Genomic DNA, 22128 nt, shown 5'->3' on the forward strand with positions numbered 1-22128 from the left:
TGAACTCTTACATTGAGGTTGACGAATACTTCAAAAAGTGCTGCAAGCAAGGCCCGCAGGCAGGCAGGAAGGGAACGGCGGGCAGGGTGACAAATCACTGCAGCTAAACTAGTACTTGATGGATAAAGTTTTTTTAGTGGTAATCGATTCAAATGGGCCAAATGGGCCATTTGATGAATACTTGGAAAAGTATTGCAGGGATGTTTTAATGAGCGATATAAAAGGGAGCCTGCATGAACACCTTTTTCCGTGTAGGTATACGCATTACACATTTATAGCACTCACATAAAATCTTACCAGGTCGGGGACTTGTCACAGGCTCCAGGAACTTCTTCTTTTTGGTCGTCCCAATGAGCTGGCTCAAATCTACACAGAGACAGACGACAAAGAAGAACAAAGCTACATCAGCATGCATCATAGCCTCTACTATTTTCTTTTTCAATTAAAGTGTTGAGCCATTCTTTGCCGACTTTAAAGGGACACTAAAGGCAAATAAGAATTTATGTCAGAGTGAAAGATTGATGTTTGAGAATGCCAAAAACTTCAATATTATCAACAGCACTGCTCTAATAATCGAGAAATTAAGGTAAATGTTAGATACCACATGCGCCACTAGTGGAACATTTCTTTAATGATCCCAATGGCTTGAGAGCATCTGACTCCAATTAATCAACACTGGTAATCAAACCATCTGCAATAACAAAGAATGTTCAGTGCATTACAACACGCAAGAAAGTGCTGCTTGTCCTTTATCTTTGATTCATAGAAAGATGCATCTGGCATTTCTATGGGGAATGTTGTAAGTGGTTCAAAAGTGCCGTTTACGCCTAGTTACGATCGATGGGTGGTGCCATTTATTGGGGCTCATTCAAACTAAGCAAGCAAAAAATTGTTCAGTGGCCGTTGTTGCTGCTGTGGCTCCCGCTACTTTTTCTCTGCTGTTACAAGTGTCAGCCATAGAGTTCCCTGATATTAACTAGAGGGGTCTAGGGAAGCTGCAACGTATGGCGCTTCAGGCATAATAATTATGGGTATGACATGAATTTACCTAGTCTTCGTGCTTGCGGGCAGAGAATCGCACTTGTGTCTTCGTTTATCATAGTTTTTGGTTTTGTTTCGAATAGAAGGTTTTGAACTTTGTGAGCTGACTTGAAATAGTGATCCTAGAAAGTGAAGGTGGTGAAGCGTAACAGGCTAACATTTGCCAATTGTTGTTTCGGGACAAAGCAGCATCAAGTCACACGAAGTCATACGGAACCTAAAGTACCAAGACTAGGCAAACCCATGTACTACCCGTAATTCCCATGCTTGCTGAAGTACCATGTGTTGCAGCTTCGATACACACAGCGCCAGAGTTTTCTGTAGTGTATATAAAGGAAACTTTATGGTGTCGGCTATGCAGTAAAGGCAGGCAGCATTAGGCACGGCTACAGTGACGTCATAAAGACTGCTTTCAGGTGAGTGTGCGCTAACGCAACGTGGACCACTAAACATGATTCTTTCAAAATAAGCACTTCCTTGGCATGAAAGTAACACAAAGAGGTTTCTGGACAACTATTTCAACAATCAATTTCGACTTAATATTTGCCTTTAGTGTTTCTTTAAAGGAGTACCAACCCAAAATATTAAAGGTGAGATAATGAGTGAGATAAATTTATGGGGAGACACAAAACATTTATGGAATCTTAAGGGCAGACAAAGCCTTGAACATATTTAAAATCAATATCAAAGCGCATGTCATGCAAATGACTGAGACGACGAACCCCTAGAAACAACAAAAGTAATGCGCCAGCAATGAAAGCAAACCTACATAACAAGTTTGTGTTGGCTGGTTGCTTGCGCTTGCGCTACTTGCAATTTTTCTCCCCAAGCCTGCAGCTTTGTGTTCGCAGGCTGTGCTGGCTGTCAGTGCAGCACCTACTAAAGTGCGCACGGAACCCACGCCACTGTTTTGTGTGGTCAGCGTTATTTACTGGCTTACCACCATAACCGCTCCTGCCTAGGTAAAGTGTTCTTTGAAACCGAAACTACGAATAGAAACTTTAAAAACATCCCTAAATAAATAACCGTTGCATATCCGCACAAACGAGATTTCTAGACACAGCCACTGGCTATATTCTCTGACTATAAATCACTAGAAACAAGGTGTTCTAGCAGTTTATACTTGTCGGTGGCTGGTTGCTTGTGCCGTAGCTACGCACTCGCGTAGGAAGTTTCACGTTTGGCAACACTTCAGTTCTGTTTCCATTTCGAAAGGAATTTTTAATGCAAACCGTGTGGGAAAGCGTCGCAGTTCTGTGTGCAGATGCAATCGAAAGCTGCACACGCAAAGTGACGATAGTTGCACCTGGCAGCTTGTTTTTGGAGCTCTCTCAAACCAAAACTTTAAGAAACCCTTTAAAAAGTACCGACACAATTTAGCGACATCGTTAAAGGGACGTTTTTAGTTTCCTTGGTGTGCACTGTTATCGCACTCCGAACACCAGAGTCAGCCTACACGTATAATATATTTTACTTGACTTGAAGTTTTCATCGCTGAGCATCAGTAAGCCAGCCTCTCTGCAATTAACATTGCCGCGACGAGTCAACACAGTTCCACTGAGTGTACCAACTATGCGTCCTACATGTAGCCTAAATCACAGTAATCACTGTTGAGGTCACTAGAAGATAATACACTCATCATTGTTTACATGCACCACGAGCAGATGACAGACCTGTACATTGTGAGTTGCTGTCTCCCCGTGACGTCGCACTGCCATGACACGTCACGGAGAAGCCACTTTTCGATACCGAGACCGAAAGCGTTCTTTTATTCAAGGCAGCACCATTAAACGTATATTTGATGCATTCCCAGCCACCACAATACTCTCTTAAGGGTTCTTGGCACTAGTGCTTTTATTTGGGGCGACAACTTGAAAATGTTTAAAATTCGAGTCATTAATCCTTTAAAGGAACACTAAAGTCAAATAACAATTTACGTCAGAGTGAAATCTCAATGATGGACAACAGCCCCGCCACGGTTGTCTAGTGGCTAAGGTACTCGGCTGCTGACCCGCAGGTCGCGGGTTCGTATCCCGGCTGCGGCGGCTGCATTTCCGATGGAGGCGGAAATGTTGTAGGCCCGTGTGCTCAGATTTGGGTGCACGTTAAAGAACCTCAGGTGGTCGAAATTTCCGGAGCCCTCCACTACGGCGTCTCTCATAATCATAAGGTGGTTTTGGGACGTAAAACCCCACATATCAATCAATGATTGACAACATCTAAAATGACAATAGTATCAACAACAGCGCCCTACTTACCGAGAAATCAAGGTAAACGCCCAAGAACACAAGTGCCACAGTAGGACATTTTCAAAATGATCCCAATGACATCACACGGACTGCCTACAAATAATCAATAGTAATCGATCTAACTGCACTATATAAAGAATCTTCCATGCATCAAAAGACGCAATAAAATGTTGCTTGTTCGTTTCTGTTTGATTCATAGAAAAAGAACCGGCGGACGTTACTATGAGAAATGGCGCGAGTGGTTCAAAAATTCAATTTTCGCGTTGTTACACGGCACAAGTAGTTCCGTCTAGCAGGGCACAGTTGAAACAAAAGCGTCTGCAATCTCAAAGCCAATGGCAAGAAATTGATCAATGGCCGTTATTGCTGTTGTGGCACCCGCTGATTTTGGTCTGCTGCTACTATCCCAGTAAAGCCGGGCAACGTTGTGCACGGCAACAGTGACGTGAGACGGACCAGTCAGTCCGCTTGTTGAGGCGGGTAATTTGAAGCGCGCTAACCCGATGTGGAGCACAAAAACGCGATTATATTTCAAAATAAGCCCTTCCGTGGCACGAAAGTAACACTACGAGGCATCTCGACTACCATTCAACAATCAACGTCGACTTAATAGTTGGCTTTAGTGTCCCTTTAATAGCCGCTAAGCGAGCAGAGGCGCTGTGCTCGCGCGGATTAGCGTTAGCGTGGTGGCGCCAGTAGCGCAACCTGGTAGGAAAGGCTAGGCCGGCACTCAAGAAAAGTAGCGAGTCTCTTTGGAACTAGTGGCGGGTGTTGACAGATGTCTCCTACAGTGGGTCCATGGTGCACGACAATGCGAATCATTTCTCGTGGATACCTTGTGGTGAATCGATCATCACCAACACCACACTTGCGAGACCTTGTGTTTGGTGATGTTGCTTTTGTGTTGTATTGAATTATTGTATGACGTTGTTTAGCGCGTCACAAGTGATATATTTGATTTGGCAGGCGAGCTCGTCGCTGATGTAAAAGCAGAGATTGATAAATTAAGATGTGTTAGTCTGTATGACCACATGACTGTCTCCACGTGTTCTAAAATAGTGCCATATTTCTTGAGACGCCACAGTACTTACTTTCATTTCGCAGTAATAAAACAAAGGCAGAGTGTTATTTGTAATAGCTGCCCAACTGGTAGCGGTCACAAATACGAAAGACACTGCCAAGACACTGCTAAACAAAGGGCACAGAGGGAAAAAATACCTTTGCGTGCTGGCTCTGCTTCTGGCGTCGGCAGCTTCGGCACCAGTGGTATCAGTGACACAGGTTCTGACCGTGTCGGCGGTAGCACTAGTTGTGGAGAAAGTGGAGTCACCAGCTCCAATGACGAAGTCATCGCTAGTTGTTTCGAGAGAAGTACTGGCGGCTTTGTGTCGAATGAATATGATGGTTGAGGCAGCAGCAATGTGGTTTCGGACATTATTGGCCTATCAGAAGATTTCTGCGGTGGTAATTTCGACAGGTCAATTACTGATGTTTCGTCTGGTTCTAGCGATGAGGTAGAGAGAATAAACTTTATTGAAGAATTAAAATTACGTGACTAATCCCGGGTGGAGCCCTCTTGTAGAGCCCCACTGGCCACAGCGGCTCGCCGGGCCTGGTCTAGGGTCACCAGTTGGCTCCCCAGTGCCAGCTCGGAAAGCCGTGCCTCCTAAGACCACGTTGTGAGTGTTTGTAGTGAGCGCACCAACCTAGATACTGCATTGGCTGGCCGCTCGGTACATTGGTAGGTTATGTGTGTAAGTGTGGCTGTGTGGTTACTACACCATGGGCATACCCCTGTTGTGTATATCTGTGGAAAAATTGCGTGTAGTTTTGATATGTGGGGTATGTGTTCGTTTGGAGGCGGCGCCAATCTCGGGCTTGTTGGCTGCTTAAGTTCGGATGTGGAGGGGCGTACGTGCGTCTTGTAAGGCGTTGGTTTTCCAATATCTGCCTGCTTGTTACACTTTGCTCTTCATGATGCCCTGTGAGGTGTCCTGAGGAGAGTCCTGCGTCTCGGCCAGTAAGTCCGCGAGCTACGCAGTTTGCCTCCTCGTTCCCCCCCAGGCTGTCATGCCCTGGGCACCAAGTGACGCCATGTGCCTCCATCAACATGGACCCCAAAATATCAGTGACGCACCTTGGAAGTGTGCCTCTAAGGTATAAGCGACATGTAGCTTGTGAGTCTGTCAAAATATACGCTGAGCGCCCCCTTCTTTCGGCTTCTCTAATTGCCAAGGCTATGGCTGCTGCCTCTGCGGTGGCACTTGATCTGGTGCGTAGGGACGCGCAGGCCACGACTTTGCTTTGGTTAGTCACTGCCAATGCATATGCTTGTTTTCTGGAGCCTTGTGGTGGCGCGGGATAAAGACTGACGTCGGTAAAGTAAGCGTCTGGATCGCTACTTCTCTGCAGGAGTTTTCGTGCTCGCGCTTGACGGCGCTTTTTGTTGTAGAGCGGGTGCATGTTTTTTGGAACTGGTTCCACGATTATTTGATCACGTATTTGCTTGGGTACAATGACTGTCTCATCGCCACAATATTGAGGGGTGAGAGGGTATCCCAGCCTCTGTAGCAGTGTTCTTCCCTGGAGCGTAGTGGTGAGTCGTTCTCGCTGTGCGATTAGCGTGGCGGCGGCCAATTCTTCATACGTATTATGCATGCCGAGTCCCATGAGTTTTTCTGTGCTTGTGCTGTTCGGAAGTCGCAATGCTGCTTTGTACGCAATTCTGATGAGTCTGTCAATCTGCTCTATTTCGGGCTTGCGTGTTGATTGAAAGGGAAGAGCGAACGTGACTCGGCTGAGAACGAAGGCATGTACAAGGCGTACCGTGTCGGCCTCTGTCATCCCATCATTACTTCGCGCAATTCTAGCTATAAGGGATGCAATACTCTTTACGGTGTGTTTGAGTTTGTCTATTGCAGTCTTTACGCTGTTGTTTTCTTGCACGTGCATGCCTAATATTCGAGCTACTGGGGTCCTGTTGATGATCTGTCCGGCAATTTCTAGCTGCAGCGCGGGTGCACGGTTGGACCGAGTGCGTGGGGGTCTTATTTGCAAATATTCCGATTTGCTAGGTGCGCACGACATGCCTGCAGCAGTGAGGTAGCCTTGAATCATCTCTATAGCGGTTTGCAGTACATCTTGTCGTTCTCCATAGGAGCCCTTTGTTGCCCATAGCGTAATATCGTCCGCGTAAAAGGCACAGCCCAGGTTTGGTACAGTCTCCAGCTGGAGGACTAGTTTCCGGAGGCCGATATTGAATAAAAATGGAGACAAGATGGAGCCCTGAGGTGTGCCTTTCAGTGGGAGGTCGTATGGTGATGATTTGGTACCAGCTATGCCAATCTGCGCCTTGCGATTTCCAAGAAAATCAGAGGCATAGTTGAATATGCGTTGTCCGCATCCTATGGCTGCAAGACCGTCTAGTATGGTAGAGTGCGCAATATTATCAAATGCTTTTTCGATGTCGAGTGCAACGAGTAGATTGTTGAGACTACTTGGCGCTGGGTTAAGCACTTCCTCTTTGAGCAGTAAGAAGATATCCTGGGTAGACACTCCTCGCCTAAATCCGTACATAGATGTTGGTAGAAGCCCCCGTTCTTCTGTGTATTGGTCAAGGCGAGTGAGTATAACTTTTTCGAAGAGCTTGCCAATGCATGACGTTAAAGAAATTGGTCGTAGCTGATCAAGGCTTCGCCGTTTGCCTGGTTTAGGTATGAGTACAACCTGTGCCAGTGTCCATTCTGCAGGTATCTTTCCACTCGGTGTCCAGACTTCCTGATTAAAGTGGTCTGTGATGGCTTGTAATGCTTCATCGCTGAGGTTCCGTACCATGGCATTTGTAATGCAATCCAATCCGGGCGCTGTATTTCTTTTGAAGCTTTGAGCCGCTGCATAAACCTCAGCAAAGGTTATGGGGGCGTCGAGCTCAGTGTTGGGTTCTCCATTGTATTTTTGACTGCGTGTTGCGCTAACGTTTCGCTTGCGTTCTCCTGTGTAGCGTTGTTTCAGCTCTTCTATTAACTGATCCGGATCACCTTGAAATTCCCCAGCTAGCCGTTGAAGGGTAGCGTTTGTTTCGGTTCTTGTTGCAGAGGGATCCAAAAGACTCCGTAGGATGTTCCACGTCTTTTTCGTGCTTAATGTGCCTTTTAAGGAATCGCAGAAGGTGCGCCAGTTGTTGTTGTAAAGTTCCTTTGAGTATGCGTTTACTTCCTCCGTGATTTTCGCGATACGGAGTCTGAGTTTCTTATTTAGCTTTTGTCGGTGCCACCATTTCGTGAGGCCTCGACGAGCTTCCCAAAGATGTGTCAAGTGGGTGTCAATGGCAGGTGCGTCGGTAGTTGTTTGATATATCTTGGTGTTCTTGTCATAGAGACCCTTAATGTACGGTGTCCATTGGGCTATAGTTGTTGGCTTGGGCCCGTCTACTTCCTGTTGCTCTCTATATTTAGTCCAGTTAGTCAGTCTGGCTTTTCCGAGCGGGCGTCGCAGTCGAGCTGTTTCATATGTTATTTGCACAATATTGTGATCGCTGCCCAGATTGTCGTCCAGCACACTCCAGCGCATGGTCGCGGCATTGTTGGTTACAGTAAGGTCGGGAATGGTGTCACTGTTGACACTGTTTCCTATACGAGTCGGTATGCCCGGTGTCGTGAGGAGTGCGTAGTCGTAGTGCTGTATCGCTTCTAAATGTCGCGTACCTTTGGGTCTGTCTGCGCTATAACCCCATGTGGTGTGCCAAGCGTTGAAGTCCCCAGTGATGATCAAGCGGTCGCGTGGTTGAAGCTTGTTGTTCAAATAGTGGAAGATATTGCTGAATTCTACTTTTCTGTCTTGTGGGGGACTGTATATGTTACATATAACCTGCCTCGGGCGTCCTTTCTTCGCTGGCCAGAGCGTTACGATAAGGTGTTGCGTCTCTTCGTTCGGTGCCGTTATGCATGTAGCTGCCAATTCTTTCCGGACGAGTGTCGCAATCTTAGGTGTATTTGGATCTATGTACAGTTTGTAGCCAGAAACTGTTTTAGGCCTGGCTCCCACCTCTTGCAAGCAGATTACGTCAGGAGGAACCAGCGCCGCCTTTATGTATAGAGTGAGTGTAGCGTGCTTGTTGTGCAGGGAACGACAGTTCCAGGACCATATAGTGAGATTCTCGTTTGCTATGCGTCGGTTAATTGCCATGATGCGAGGAGGTGGGTGTGCTTTCAGCGTCCGAGGTAAGCATGCTTTTGGCGTCGGATGAACAACTAAAAAAAGTTCTTTTTCTGTAGTTCAAGCGTGCACGGAGTTCCCATTTGCCCATAAGCGGACCAATTCTCGAGCAGAAAGTTCGAGAGATCGCCATGCTAATGGGTGTTAAGAACTTTGTCCTAAGCGACGGATGGCTCAGCCGCTTCAAAACACGCCATGGCCTAGTCTTAAAAGCAATCTCAGGTGAGAGTGGTGCAGTCAACAGAGACATTTGCACCGACTGGCAACAGCGGCGGCTCAAGAAAAGTTTGATGAGCTTTGAGCCATGAGACGTCTTCACCGTCGACGAGATGGGCCTTTTTTATAAGGCGCTTCTATCAAAGACTCTCCCCTTCAAGGCGAAGATTGTAGTGGAGAAAAACACAGTAAAGATCGCAACACTGTGCTGGTGGGTGCAAACATGGCACGAGATGAGAAATAGAAGCTGTTGGTGATAGGAAAATGAAGGCACCCACTTTGTTTCAAAGACATTCGACACCTTCCCGTTGCATATCATGAAAACGGAAGGGTGGGGATGACCATGGCCATTTTCGAAAACTGGCTTCGGGAGGAAGACGCAAAATTTACCAGGCAAGGCAGGAAGGTTGTCTTCAGCGTGGATAATTGCCCAGCCCACGGTCAGGTTCAAGGACTCCAAGCCACCACTCTAAGTTCTTGCCAGCCAATGCAACGGCAGTGATCCAGCCGATAAATCAAGCGGTTATTCAGAACATTAAAGTTCATTACCAAATACAATTGCACCATCATATGCTGCTTAGAGCAGGCAGCGGGAAATGATACAGCATAGATTTATTGGCAGCCATCCACATTTTGACCAGTGCCTGGGAGCAAGTGAAGGCAACAACAATACACAGATTCTTTCACCATGCTGGCTTTCAAGCGCAAAAAAGCAGTACCTGATGAAGAAGAAAGCCCTGCTGATGCAGACTTGAGACAGTATTCAGTCAGGTCGTGCCTTATGCCCCTTTCACGCTGCAGGACTACGAATCAATCGATGAAAATGTTCGTACCTGTCGTGAAGAGACTGTCGAGAAAATGATTGCCGAAGTGCAAGATGAGGATCGACCTTCCAGCGATGAATGTGATTACAATACTGCCAGTGCTGTGGTGCCATCAGACCGATCAGCTGAAGAGGCTGTTAAACTTTTGCAGCGCTATTTTGAGCATGAGGCTTGTCCAGAATTCCTAGCTAGTTTGTCAGGCATTAGTGCGTACCTTGTGAAAAACACAACAACTCAAGCTTGCCAAACAAACCACGCTTCACTCCTTTTTTTCTTCTACTCATCCTCATGAGTAAGGTGAGGCTTGTGCAATTTGAATAAAGGTCTTATTTCAATAAAGTGAACTTTGCTTAAATGAAACTTCTGATAAATGGACAAGTTTTATAGATCCCCTTCGAGTTCCGCTTAAGAGCAGTCGACTGCATAAGTGAGTCATGCTGTATCCCGACATCAGCGAGGACAATCATGAGCAGTCAAGAAATCAGTTTAGTTGATTGATTGATTGATTGATATGTGGATTTTGACGTCAAAAAACCATCAGATGATTATGAGAAACGGCGTAGTGGAGAGCTACGAATTTTTCGACAACCTGGGGTTATTTAGCATGCACCAAAATCGGAGCACACGGGCCTAAAGCATTTTTGCCTCCATCGAAAATGCAGCCGCCGCAGCTAAGATTCAATCCCGCGACCTGCGAGTCAGCAACCGAGTACCGCAGCCACTACTATACTACCGTGACGGGGCGAAAAAATATCATTTCAGTAACACGGTGAACCAGCAATTACACACATGGCATCGAAAAACCACGACATTTTATTGTTGACTGTGTCAGTTCCAAAATAATCCCCATTGTTCATGTTGCACACTCAAGCTTACCAGAAAAGTCCAAAACAATTGAGAATTTTCAACATTCTGATGCAGCACGAACTAAACAGTGCTTATACAGTCGAACCTAATTACAACGAGGCTGAAGGGGTGTGTAAAAAATTTTGTTGAAGCAAAAAGTTAATTTCAGTGGAATCTTAAAAATATAACTCACCTAAGCTAGCAAAACAAAATAAATTTTATTCCTAAAATTAGGAAGTGTCAGATGCTTCCTTTTCTTTCCGAGCAGCGTCACGCGAGATTCTCACCCGTGCATAGCGATGCCATGGTGAAAAGCACGCTGAAACAACGGCCATAACGGTTTTCTTGAGACAGTTCAACTCGCACGCTAACACTAGCAGCTGTGTGCCGTCAAAGTGTATCCGACAATGCAGAGACGGAGGCGTGGTATCTTGGAGCGGTGACTTATGACTTATTCTATGCTATTCTTATCATCCACTAGTCATGACTGCCTGATTTTGTTGATAGCGCAAACAAACAGTCGCTCCGTCCAGTGACCACACTGGCTGTTGACTTAAAGAGCCAATAGCATTAGGGTGATTCCACGAGAGATCGACACGGGTCCAAAAGTTGATATTTTAGATTTCATTGAGTATTTTATATTTCGTGCACCTCTCACCAGGTAGCGTGAAAGCCAACTTCGTTTTATGATTAACGGCATAACTTACGAGAAAAAAAAATATCAAGCTTCACCAACACGGAGGCACCAATTTCGTCACCTGTCATTTTCGAAAATTGCAGATGCTATAAAAAGACAAATATTTTTTTTCAAGGAAGATATTTTTTTCCTGAAATGCATGTTTAATGAAGAATGCATTCATACGGTTTCAAGTTTGTAGACCTTAAGAAAATTGCTTTTAAAAATGTCTAATTTTGCGACAGTTTAAAATAAGTTATGTATTCCCCATTTTTTTTCTCCAAAAGTGATGCAAGCAGCGTTTTCAAAGTTGACATGTTTTAAGGATATAGTGTGTTCATTAGGTAAATAAATTATTGCTGCCGTAGGGCAAATGTAAATTTTTATATATTGCCTCAAAATTCTCATATTGGCAAAAGTGTACGCCACTGAAATTTGAATAATAAAAAACCCCATCTTCGATTTTTCTTAAAATCTCGTTAATAGACAACCGAAGGCCATCATACAGTAATACAGAAAAGCATGTTGCATTTTTTGTTTTTAACGACAATATTCGTGGTACAAATCAGAGCTTTTCGAGAATGCGCTTATTAGTTGGGAAATCTAGAAATCGGAACGGAAAAGCGGCAATGAGCTTCAAACGCGAGTAAACGTGACCGCATTTGGTGAAGAAAGGCTGTTGTAGCAGATAGGAGTAACTATTTTGAACACGATATTCTGCAGTATCTGAATTCACTCTTATACGAAGAGCACTGAGACTTCTAATATATGGTGCCTCTCCATTACTGACACACAGATGGAGCTGCTGTGACGGCCATGTGTTTGCAACACGTTGGGTAAGATAATGATGAATGAGTTCATAAACGATTCATAACAATTTTTCATCATTTGGGGCACGAAGACTGCCGCATTAGACTGAAGAACACGCTTTAGGGCAAGTTGTCATCCATCGTCTGCTCTACAGATGAATTGCTGTGCGCCGCATCTCGGAGGCAATGCTTTACATCATATGGTTCAAAGTAGGGACAAAGATTACGCCTCCCGTAATTTTATCGACAAAAACATTGTGAAATTCACTTTAACGTACTATACTTCAGTTTTGCATTCGCACTGCGGATACTTGCGCACCCTGTTTTACGTTTGCTCTCATTAAAGGTGAGAGACATAGGAACAGACGACAAATAGATAACTTTCGTGCTGCTGGCTTCAAGCATAGTTGCATTGCCAGTAATTTGAGCATCAAGGAGCGTGGCGATGGCTGACCACTTAAGCCGGGATTGAGTTTTTTGTTCAGATTACCTCATGTTGCATAAAAAGAAAATACCTTATCAAAGAAACTTCCGCAAGGTCGAAGACATCGGCCTGTTTGCCCTCCAGAAGCTTTTGCCGAAAGCTGCCCGCCATGCTCATAACAACGACCACGTCTGCCAGAACTGCTTCAGACGCCTCAGGGATATGCTGTATTCGTCTAATGGCTTCTCAGCTGAAACAGCTGATGAGTTTTTGCCGGAAGAAGAAAAAGGCAGAAGTCAGGAACGGTGCGTAAACACGCCTGAAGCATTGTCACATATGTGACTGGAGAAGCTGCATGCGCAAAATATCAAAGTTCATGCAGAGCCAAGGCAACTTAGCAGCAATTCTACAGTAACCGTGAAATGCCACCGTAACGTGTGTCACCGCCACTTTCAACCTACATATCTAAAATGCAGTGTGTGTGCCCAGTGGTTCAAGACCTTCAAGCAAGCCTATGAAGCGTGTTCTTTGTATCAAGAGCGCATGCGTTTGTTGACACTGTTGCCGAGCGATATAGAGCGCCGAAAACTCCAAGCGCTTATACCAAACTTGTCAGCTTACATGATATACAGATCCCGACGCTGGCGCGCAAAACACGGGATATGGTTAGCACCAAATGCGGTAAAAAGGACATGGCTGAACCCAATGGACGACCAGGCAGCTATGGATTACTACTACAAAGATGAGTATAGCTGCTCTCGGCAGAGTCCCAACAAAAAAAGATGTAGTATCTGTTATCATTGACGAAAAAAAGGAGCTCGTTTCGAAAAGGTTTATGACCCGTTAGGTGCGAGAGGCTTACCGTCTCTTTAGAGAAGCTAATCCGAACACGTCTATTGGGCTCTCAAAGTTTCATTCACTGAGGCCGAAGTGGGTTCTTCTTCCACCACACCAAGAAGTGTGCCTTTGTATATACTGTGCTAATGCCACGGAGTGTGTTTCTTCCTTACAAGACGTCACCGATGGTGCCTACACGGCGGACTTCTTGAAAGAACTATGTCTTTGCAGCTCCCCTACAAGTGATTGTTTTGTAGGCCATTGCGACTATTGTGCTAAGGAGGACGCTCTGACAGCCACATGTTTAGGAATCCCTGAAGATATTGAGGTAGCCTATGCAGTATGGGAAAATGGCGATCTAGTAAAAGAAACAGCCCAGACAAGCGCTTTTCTGCGAGAGCTAAGTCTATGGTTCGTGAAGTGGATTACCCATGATTACATAAGATACATTCAAGAATTAGCAATACGCCAGGCGAAAGAGAACCAAGAAAAAGAATCTTGCATTTTTCACTTTCATTTCGCCGAAAATTGGACAGCCATTTTACCGAATGAGGTACAGTCGTATCACTGGCACAAAAGACAGGTGTTTATGTTCACGTGTGTCGTCACAAGGAAGCAATCAATTCAAAGTTTTGCCGTCATCAGTGATGACACATGCCATGATGCTGCACATGCCTGTTTTGCTCTACAAATAATCCACAACTATATAAAGGAACAACTTAAGCCTGACACGCATGTTACTTATGTTTCTGATGGTGCATGCAGTCACTTCAAAAACAAGTACCAGTTGTTCGAGTTATGTCAGGAAGATCATATATCAACAAAGTGGATTTTTTTGGCTACAGGACATGGCAAGAACTCTTGTGACGGCGCTGGTGGCCTACTAAAGCATCAGGCTACGCTCTACAACCTCAGAGCGGCAAGCTCAGCTGTGCTTATGTCAGCATCCCAAATGGTGGCACAAATGAGCGCGAAGCTCAAGAATGTCAAGCTGCTGTGTGCAAATGCAGACGAGCTTGAAACATTCCGTCAGTTTAGGAAGAGCCAGTGGAAATTGTTGCCACGTGTTCCAGGCATCCGTTCTTGGCATGTTTGGCTAAGCACATCTGAGGGCGCTGATCGTGGTCGTGTTTTGTTAGCGTCACGCACTGCTAAACGTGATCTGCAAAAGATGCAGCCATTTTGAGCGCATCTCTTGTTTCACGCAGTGACCACCAAAATACCAGTGAGGATACTTTAAGCGCATATGCTTTTTCTAGCGAGACCCAACACTTGCGTTGGAACATTTTCATGTTTGAGTTTATCTGCAAATATAGACAGATGTTTTGCAAATGAGTTACAGTGTCAAAGATTTCCTCCATTAGAGCTGTGTTATCACGAGCATAAATGCGCCTTCATGGGTACGTATTTGTCACAGTGCTAAAACAGCCTTTCTTCACCAAATGCGGTCACGTTTACTCGCGTTTGAAGCTTATTGCCGCTTTTCCGTTCCGATTTCTAGATTTCTCAACTCATCAGCGTATTCTCGAAAAGCTCTAATTTGTACCACGAATATTGTCGCTAAAAACAAAATAATGCAACATGTTTTTCTGTATTACTGTATGATAGCCTTCGGTTGTCTATTTACAAGATTTTAGGAAAAATCGAAGATGTGTTTTTTTTATTATTCAAATTTCAGCGGAGTACACTTTTGCCAATATGAGAACTTTGAGGCAATTCATAAAAATTCGCATTTGCCCTACGGCAGCAATAATTTATGTACCTAATGAGCACACTATATCCTTAAAACGTGTCAAGTTTGAAAACGCTGCTTGCATTACTTTCGGAGAAAAAAAAAGGGGGAATACGTAACGTATTTTACACTGTCGCAAAATTAGACATTTTTAAAAGCTATTTTCTTAAGGTCTGCAAACTTAAAACCGTATAAATTCATTCTTCATTAGACATACATTTCAGGTAAAAAATAGCTTCCTTGAAACAAAAATATTTGTCTTTTTATAGCATCTGCAATTTTCGAAAATGACAGGTGACGAAGTTGGTGCCTCCGTGTTGGTGAAGTTTGACATTTTTTCTCGTAAGTTATGCCGTTAATAATAAAACGAAGTTGACTTTGACTTTCGGGCTACCTGGTGAGAGATGCACGAAATATAAAATACTCAATGAAATCTAAAATATCAACTTTTGGACCCGTGTCGATCTCTCGTGGAATCACCCATTATCATCAGAATAGCCCAAATACGGCCTCATTGTGCGACTGCACCCAGCAGCTGGGTGTAGGAAACCATGAACTGAGCGACTGAGCTTCAGCTTCCGGTTGTCTGCGGTTCAAAAGCAAGCCAGTCTGATTGCCATCGCTATGTTTAGTAAACAGCGGCGGTTTCTAGTGGCGCCAATGAGTGCACCTTTTACACACTGTCGACGTATTTTTAGTATATGAAAATGTATCAAACTGTTCAAGGTTGTGTTTACCGCTGAGATATCTGAGCCTGAAATTGCATTGTCGAATTTTGTTGAAGCAGAATGGCAAAAGGAAAAGTGTTAATTGTGGCGAGAATGCTTAAACATCGGCTTCTATGAACTGCTGACGGGCAAACAAAATTTTTCTTTGTAGCGAAATTTCGCTGAAGCGGCGTTCGTTGTAGCAGGGTTCAACTGTACGTGCAGCAGGTTGGTTACATGAAAGCAGACTTAGAAATACGGTTACCAGGCATCTGCAGGTTTGAAAGACCTGGGATCAATTCTTTTTGCCACTTTTTAGTGCACCTAAATCTAGGTACAATGATGTTTCATCCAAATGCGGTTGCGATAGCTGGGAATGGTAACTTTCATCATCATCAGCCTGACTACGTCCACTGCAGGACAAAGGCCTCTCTCATGTTCCGCCAGTTAACTTGGTCCTGTGCTTGCTGCTGCCAATTTATACCCGCAAACTTCTTAATCTCAACAGCCCACCTAACCTTCTTTCTCCCCCTAACCTGCTTGCATTCTCTGGGAATCCAGTTAGTTACCCTTAATGACCAGCGATTATCCTGTCTACGCGCTACATTCCCGGCCCATGTGCATTTCCTCTTCTTGATTTCGACTATTATATCCTTAACCCCCGTTTGTTCCTTAATCCACTCTGCTGTCTTCTTGTCTCTTAAGATTACACCTACCATTTTTCTTTCCATTGCTCGCTGCGTCGTCCTCAATTTAAGCTGAACCCTCTTTGCAAGTCTCCAGGTTTCAGCTCCATAGCTAAGTACCCGCAAGATGCAGCTGTTATATACCCTCCTCTTGAGGGATAGTGGCAATCTACCTGTCGTAATTTGAGAGTGCTTGTCAAATGTGCTCCCCCCCATTCTTATTCTTCTAGTTATTTCAATCTCGTGGTTCACTTCCGCGGTTATTACCTGCCCTAAATAGACATAGTCTTTTACAACTTGAAGTGCACTATTACCTATCTTGAAGCGCTGCTCTTTTCCGAGGTTGTTGTACATTACTTTCGTTTTCTGCAGATTAATTTCAAGACCCACCGTTCTGCTCTCCTTGTCTAACTACATAATCTCGAGTTGCAATTCGTCCTCTGAGTTACTCAGCAACGCAATGTCATCGGCGAAGCGCAGGTTACTAAAGTATTCTCCATTAGCTCTTATCCCTAACTGTTTCCATTCTAGGCCTCTGAAGACCCCCTGTAAGCACGCGTTAAATAGCAATTGTATCCCCCTGCCTTACACCCTTCTTGATTGGTATTCTGTTGCTTTTTGTTAACTGTATGGTAACTGTATCCTCAAGCACAGAAGTACATCTCTGTCAACAATATTGAACCATTGTGACTTCAAGTTAAGCACGCTAGCCGATACTTGTGCCCTCTAGAATGTTTGCGACGCACGAGCCTGCGGGGCCCAGCTGTGCGCGAACCATGTTGGCAAAAAAAGAACATGGAAGAAAAGGCAAAAATGAACTATCAAGACAACTAGAAGATTTCGTTCTAGCTGGGTTATTATTCTCGGGCACAAGTTCGCCCTGCCTACGTTAGCTTGTTAAAAGTGTTCATTGAACCGTGCGTTACCAATCTGGTGGAAGCGATGGGTGCGATGCCAAGCCCCTCTCATGTGACGGAGCAGAGTCCAGAACCATAGTGATTTAGTGATTTGGACCCAACGAGCTGACGCCTGTTCATCAGCGCTGCAGTCGACGCCTACGTGGTGATGGTCCTGAATTTTCACCTTTATCGACTTCTCTTAGAACCTCAACGGCAGTGAACAGATACGCAACCGACATGACAGCTCAGGTCACTCCAGCCAACATCGTAGTGAACCAGCCAATGCTACCAAAGCCTTTCCATGGTTAAAGCTACGAGGACACAGAGGACTGGCTTGAACACTTTGAACGCGTCGCAAAGGCTAACGGATAAGGGGAAGAGCGCAAACTTGGAAGTGTTTACTTCGCGCTGGAACATGGCGCACGAACGCGGTATAAAAACCACGAAGTTACCTTCCGGTCGTGGGATGACTTTTGACAAGAGCTGCTCGCTGCTTTCCCTAACACAGACCGCAAAGAGAGCTGAAGCTGCGCTCCAGACAAGAAATCAGCGAAATAACGAAATTGTCCCCATGTATGTGGAAGACATGTCTCGCCTATTCCGCCTAGCGGATTCCAATATGAGCGAAAACAGGAAGCTGCGTCATCTGATACCAGACGTGAAGCAAGAACTCTTTGCCGAACTAATTCGAAGCCCGCCGTGCACCGTCGCCGAGTTTCGTTCCGAGGCGACTACAATGGAAAGGACGCTACAACATCGAGCAAGATTATACAACCAGGATGCGATCATCACTTCCTTGGACATGTTGCCACCAGTCCTCGGTAACGGCATAGAAGCACTACGCGAGCTGGTGCGGTCTGTTGTGCGAGAAGAGCTCCAGAAGCAGCGCCTTGACCAGAACGCTCCAACGCTTTCGTCTCTGGCCGATGTGATCCGTGAGGAGGTCAGGCAGGTGGTACGCAAACCTTCGAGCAACGCACAGCCAGGGCCGCCACTACAACAGAAAACGAGAATGACGTATGCCGATGTGCTACTACGAGGACCTCCAGGACGTGTGGACGTCGTGGCGGCTACACTATATGCAGTACCCGATGCCGCCGAGCACCCTGCAGCCAACGCCAGAGAGGAGATTAAGGAAGAGCGATGTCTGGCGCACTCCCGACAGGATACCACTGTGTTACCACTGTAGGGAGCCTGGTCATCTCTACAGAACGTGCCACTACCACCAGGCAGGACGACGTGGTTTTCCTGTTAATGCACCTCGACCACGAAATAGTGAACCTCCCTTCGAAATTGAAGAATACCTGTCAGGTCGTCAATCCTCAAGTGGCTTCCAACGACACCAACCTCGTGCAACGACAACGGGGACGTATAGATCGCCTAGCCCTCGACCTTCAGCAAGCTCCCCAAGGTCTCGTTCCCCAAGCCCGCGTCGGGAAAACTACAGTCAGCGACCTGTGGAGGCAAGGCCGCTGTCGACGCTAATGCAGAAAAACCTCCATTGCTGACTCTAAACGACGACTGATTCAGGAACCGGTGCTTCGATAGTGACATTGCTTCCGATTTGCGTGTGTTCGTTGACGGCTACAAAGTCATTGGACTGGTAAATACCGGCGCAGATTATTCAGTGATGAGTAGCGAACTTTCTAAAATACTTAAGAAAGTGCTGACTCTTTAAAAGGGACCACAAGTTCGCACAGCAGGAGGACACCTCATCGACCCTACTGGAATGTGCACAGCAAGAATTGGAATACGGGGTTTCACGTACGTCGCCAGTTTTATTGTGCTGCCAGAATGCTCAAGAGACTTGATTATCGGCATAGATTTCTTACGAGCTAATGGCGCTGTAATTAACTTGCGAGAATCTTCCGTCTCATTTTCGACTAGGCACACAATTGCTACCTTTGAAACGGAAGAAAACGTATATGACCTTTGTGTTGCAGATGATGGCGTCATGGTGCCACCAAGATCGAGCATATCTATCGCAGTAGCCAACAAAGCATTCAGTGAATTCGAAGGATTTGCTGACAACAACACTGCCTTAATACTTCAAAAATGGATCTGCATGGCACAAGGGCTTGTTAAGTTACGTGACGGATGTACAAATGTTCTACTTACAAACTTTGGGAATGAGATGCAGCACGTTGCAAAAGGAACCGTCATCGCCAGGCCGAATTATTTTGTCCCGGTTACGGAGCTACGCACTTTCGAAACCAATGAGTTTGATTTCCAAGACGTGGTGTGTCCTTGCAGCCATCGACATCGAGCCAGGGCTACTACCAAGCGAAAAAGAGCAAATAGAGGGTCTTGTAAGGGAATTCGCTGAATGTTTCTTGTTGTCATCTAAAGTTCGACGCACTCCTATCGCCAAACATCGCATCATTGTCGACGAGTCAGTGAGGCCAATATACCAGCATCCCTACCGAGTGTCACCAAGAGAAAGAGAAGCTATTGGTAATCAGGTTAAAGAAATGCTCAAAGACGATGTAATTCAGCCTTCATCAAGTCAATGGGCATCACCTGTTGTTCTTATGAAGAAAAAAGACCAAACCTTACGTTTCTGCATTGATTACCGGAAGCTCAACGCCGTCACCAAACGGGATGTTTATCATCTTCCACGAATCGATGACACTCTGGATAGGCTGCGAAATGCCAGGTATTTTTCCTCATTAAATCTTAAAAGTGGATATTGGCAGATAGAAGTTGACGAAAGAGATCGCGAAAAGACAGCGTTTGTGACCCCGGACGGTTCTCCTAGTTGTCTCCTAGTTATCAAATCTCCTAGTTCTCTCGAGAGTTCCTTTCTGCCTCTTCTTCTACGTTCTTCTTTTTTTTTTCAACACGGTTCGTGCGCAGCTGGGTGCCGCAGGCTCGTGCGTCGCAAACCATCCAGAGGGCACAAGTATCGGCTAGCACGCGTGATTTGAAGTCACATTGTCTCATTGCCCCCCTTTCCAGAGTGCATCGTCCCGATGCTTGTGTCGAATTGGTTGCATGGCAGTCATTCACAAACCCTCGTTGGGGATGTCGTTAACGTCAAACAACGTTGTGTCTTCGGCGTTTCATTGCCTGTCATGATATGGTTTCATCCTGACAACATGCACATTTTCTGTGCGATGCCGCCGTCGGGATGAAATATCCTGTCCCTCTGGCATTACTTCGTAGTTGAGCGAGCCGACGCGGCGGAGAACTCTGTACGGACCGAAACAGAGGCGAAGCAGTTTTTCTGACAGGCCACGTATTCGTACAGGAGTCCACACCCATACTCTGTCTTCCGGTGCGTACTGGACGTCCCTTCATAGATTGTATCGATGCGTGTCGGTTTTCTGCTGTTGGAGAATGCGATATCGTACCAGCTGTCTGGCTTCTTCTGCTCTTTGTATGTAGTCGTGAACGTCATAGTAATTCTCAGGCGTCTCGTCAATAGGTAACATTGCATCTAAAGGTGTCGTTATCATCCAGCCAAAAACAAGTTGGAATGGCGTCATCTGTGTTGTCTCTTGCATCGCAGTGTTATAGGCGAATGTTGCATAGGGTAATATTTTATCCCAAGTACAGTGCCCTATATCAACGTACATTGACAACATATCAGCCAGCGTTCTGTTCAGTCGTTCCGTAAGACCATTCGCTTGAGGATGATATGCCGTTGTTTTCCTATGACTTGTGTGCGTCAATTTCATAACACATTTCATCAGGTTGGCCGTAAATGCAGTTCCTCGGTCCGTGATCAACGCTCTTGGAGCTTCGTGTCGCAGTACAATGTTGGAGACGAATTCGCCTACTTCAACGGCTGATCCCTTAACAAGAGTCGCTGTCTCGGCATATCGAGTTAAATAGTCGGTCGCAACTATTATCCACCGTTTTCCCGATGACGACGTAGGAAATGGGCCCAGTAAGTCCATTCCCACTTGTGCGAATGGGGCCTCTGGTGGTTCTATCGGTTGAAGGAGACCTGCTGGTTTTAGAAGTGGGTTTACGTCTTCGGAAGTCCGGCCAGGTTCTGACATAGTGTCGTACAGAGCTAAGCAACTTCGGCCAGTAGTATTTAGTGCAGATGCGTGCCAACGTTCTACTTACTCCTAAATGTCCAGATGATGGATCGTCGTGGCAAGCCTCCAAAATCTCTGGTCGCAGAAGTGAAGGGACGACAAGCAGGAATGTCGCTGTATTGTTGTCAAAGTTCCTTTTATACAGGATGTTGTTTCATAGGACGAACGCTGACAAGCTGCGGACAAAAGGTCATGGAACATCAACAGACTGTCCTTGTAGGTACTTGATCAAGAGGAGTATCTCAGCGTCGGATCGCTAATGATGTGCCATCTCTTACGGTTTCCCAGTTCCCAAGAAAACAATATCTTCACCATCCTCAGTGGAAGGAGAATCAGCAGGTTGAATCAGGGCACGTGAAAAGCAGTCAGCATCACTGTGCTTGCGACCTGACTTGTACACAAGCGTGATATCATACTCCTGTAATCGCAGGCTCCATCGTGCAAGCCGTCCACAATGGGTCCTTGAGATTAGCCAGCCAGCATAGCGAATGATGGTCACTTATAGCTCGAAAAGGCCTGCCATATAAATATGGTCGAAACTTGCTGATAGCCCATACATCGACAAGGCATTATTTTACTGCTTCCTCGTCAAAATGCGCCAGAACAGGGTGACTTTGAAGACACTTTCGTAGTTCATTGAAGGCGTCCTCTTGCTCGGCAAGCCATACGAAAGGTATTTCCTGTTTTGTCACCCCGTCAGTGGTTAAGCGATTCGTGAAAAATTTTTAACAAACCGTCGATAACAGGCGCAGAGACCTAAAAATCGCCTAACAGCCTTTTTGTCTGTTGGCTTCGGAAATTTCGCTACGCCCTCAGTTTTTTCAGGGTCTGGGCGGACGCCTTCTGCACTGATGACATGGCTGAGAAAAAGGAGCTCAAGGAAGCTACAATGGCATTTCTGTGGTTTTATTGTCAAGTC

The 22128-nt window shown here is 45.6% G+C and overlaps 1 protein-coding gene across 2 annotated transcripts in view; it reads right to left on the minus strand.

The window, feature by feature from the left end:
* The window catches only part of LOC142777501 (uncharacterized), an 87783-nt gene that overhangs the window by 11041 nt on the left and 54614 nt on the right, over positions 1-22128 (minus strand). For both annotated transcript variants that reach the window (XM_075881992.1, XM_075881993.1), the window contains exon 6: positions 298-366. The gene's annotated coding sequence lies outside the window, so the exon portion shown is untranslated. The remainder of the gene's footprint in view (positions 1-297; positions 367-22128) is intronic.

The sequence above is a fragment of the Rhipicephalus microplus genome, chromosome X (assembly GCF_043290135.1).
Source record: "Rhipicephalus microplus isolate Deutch F79 chromosome X, USDA_Rmic, whole genome shotgun sequence".
Lineage (NCBI taxonomy): Eukaryota > Metazoa > Arthropoda > Arachnida > Ixodida > Ixodidae > Rhipicephalus > Rhipicephalus microplus.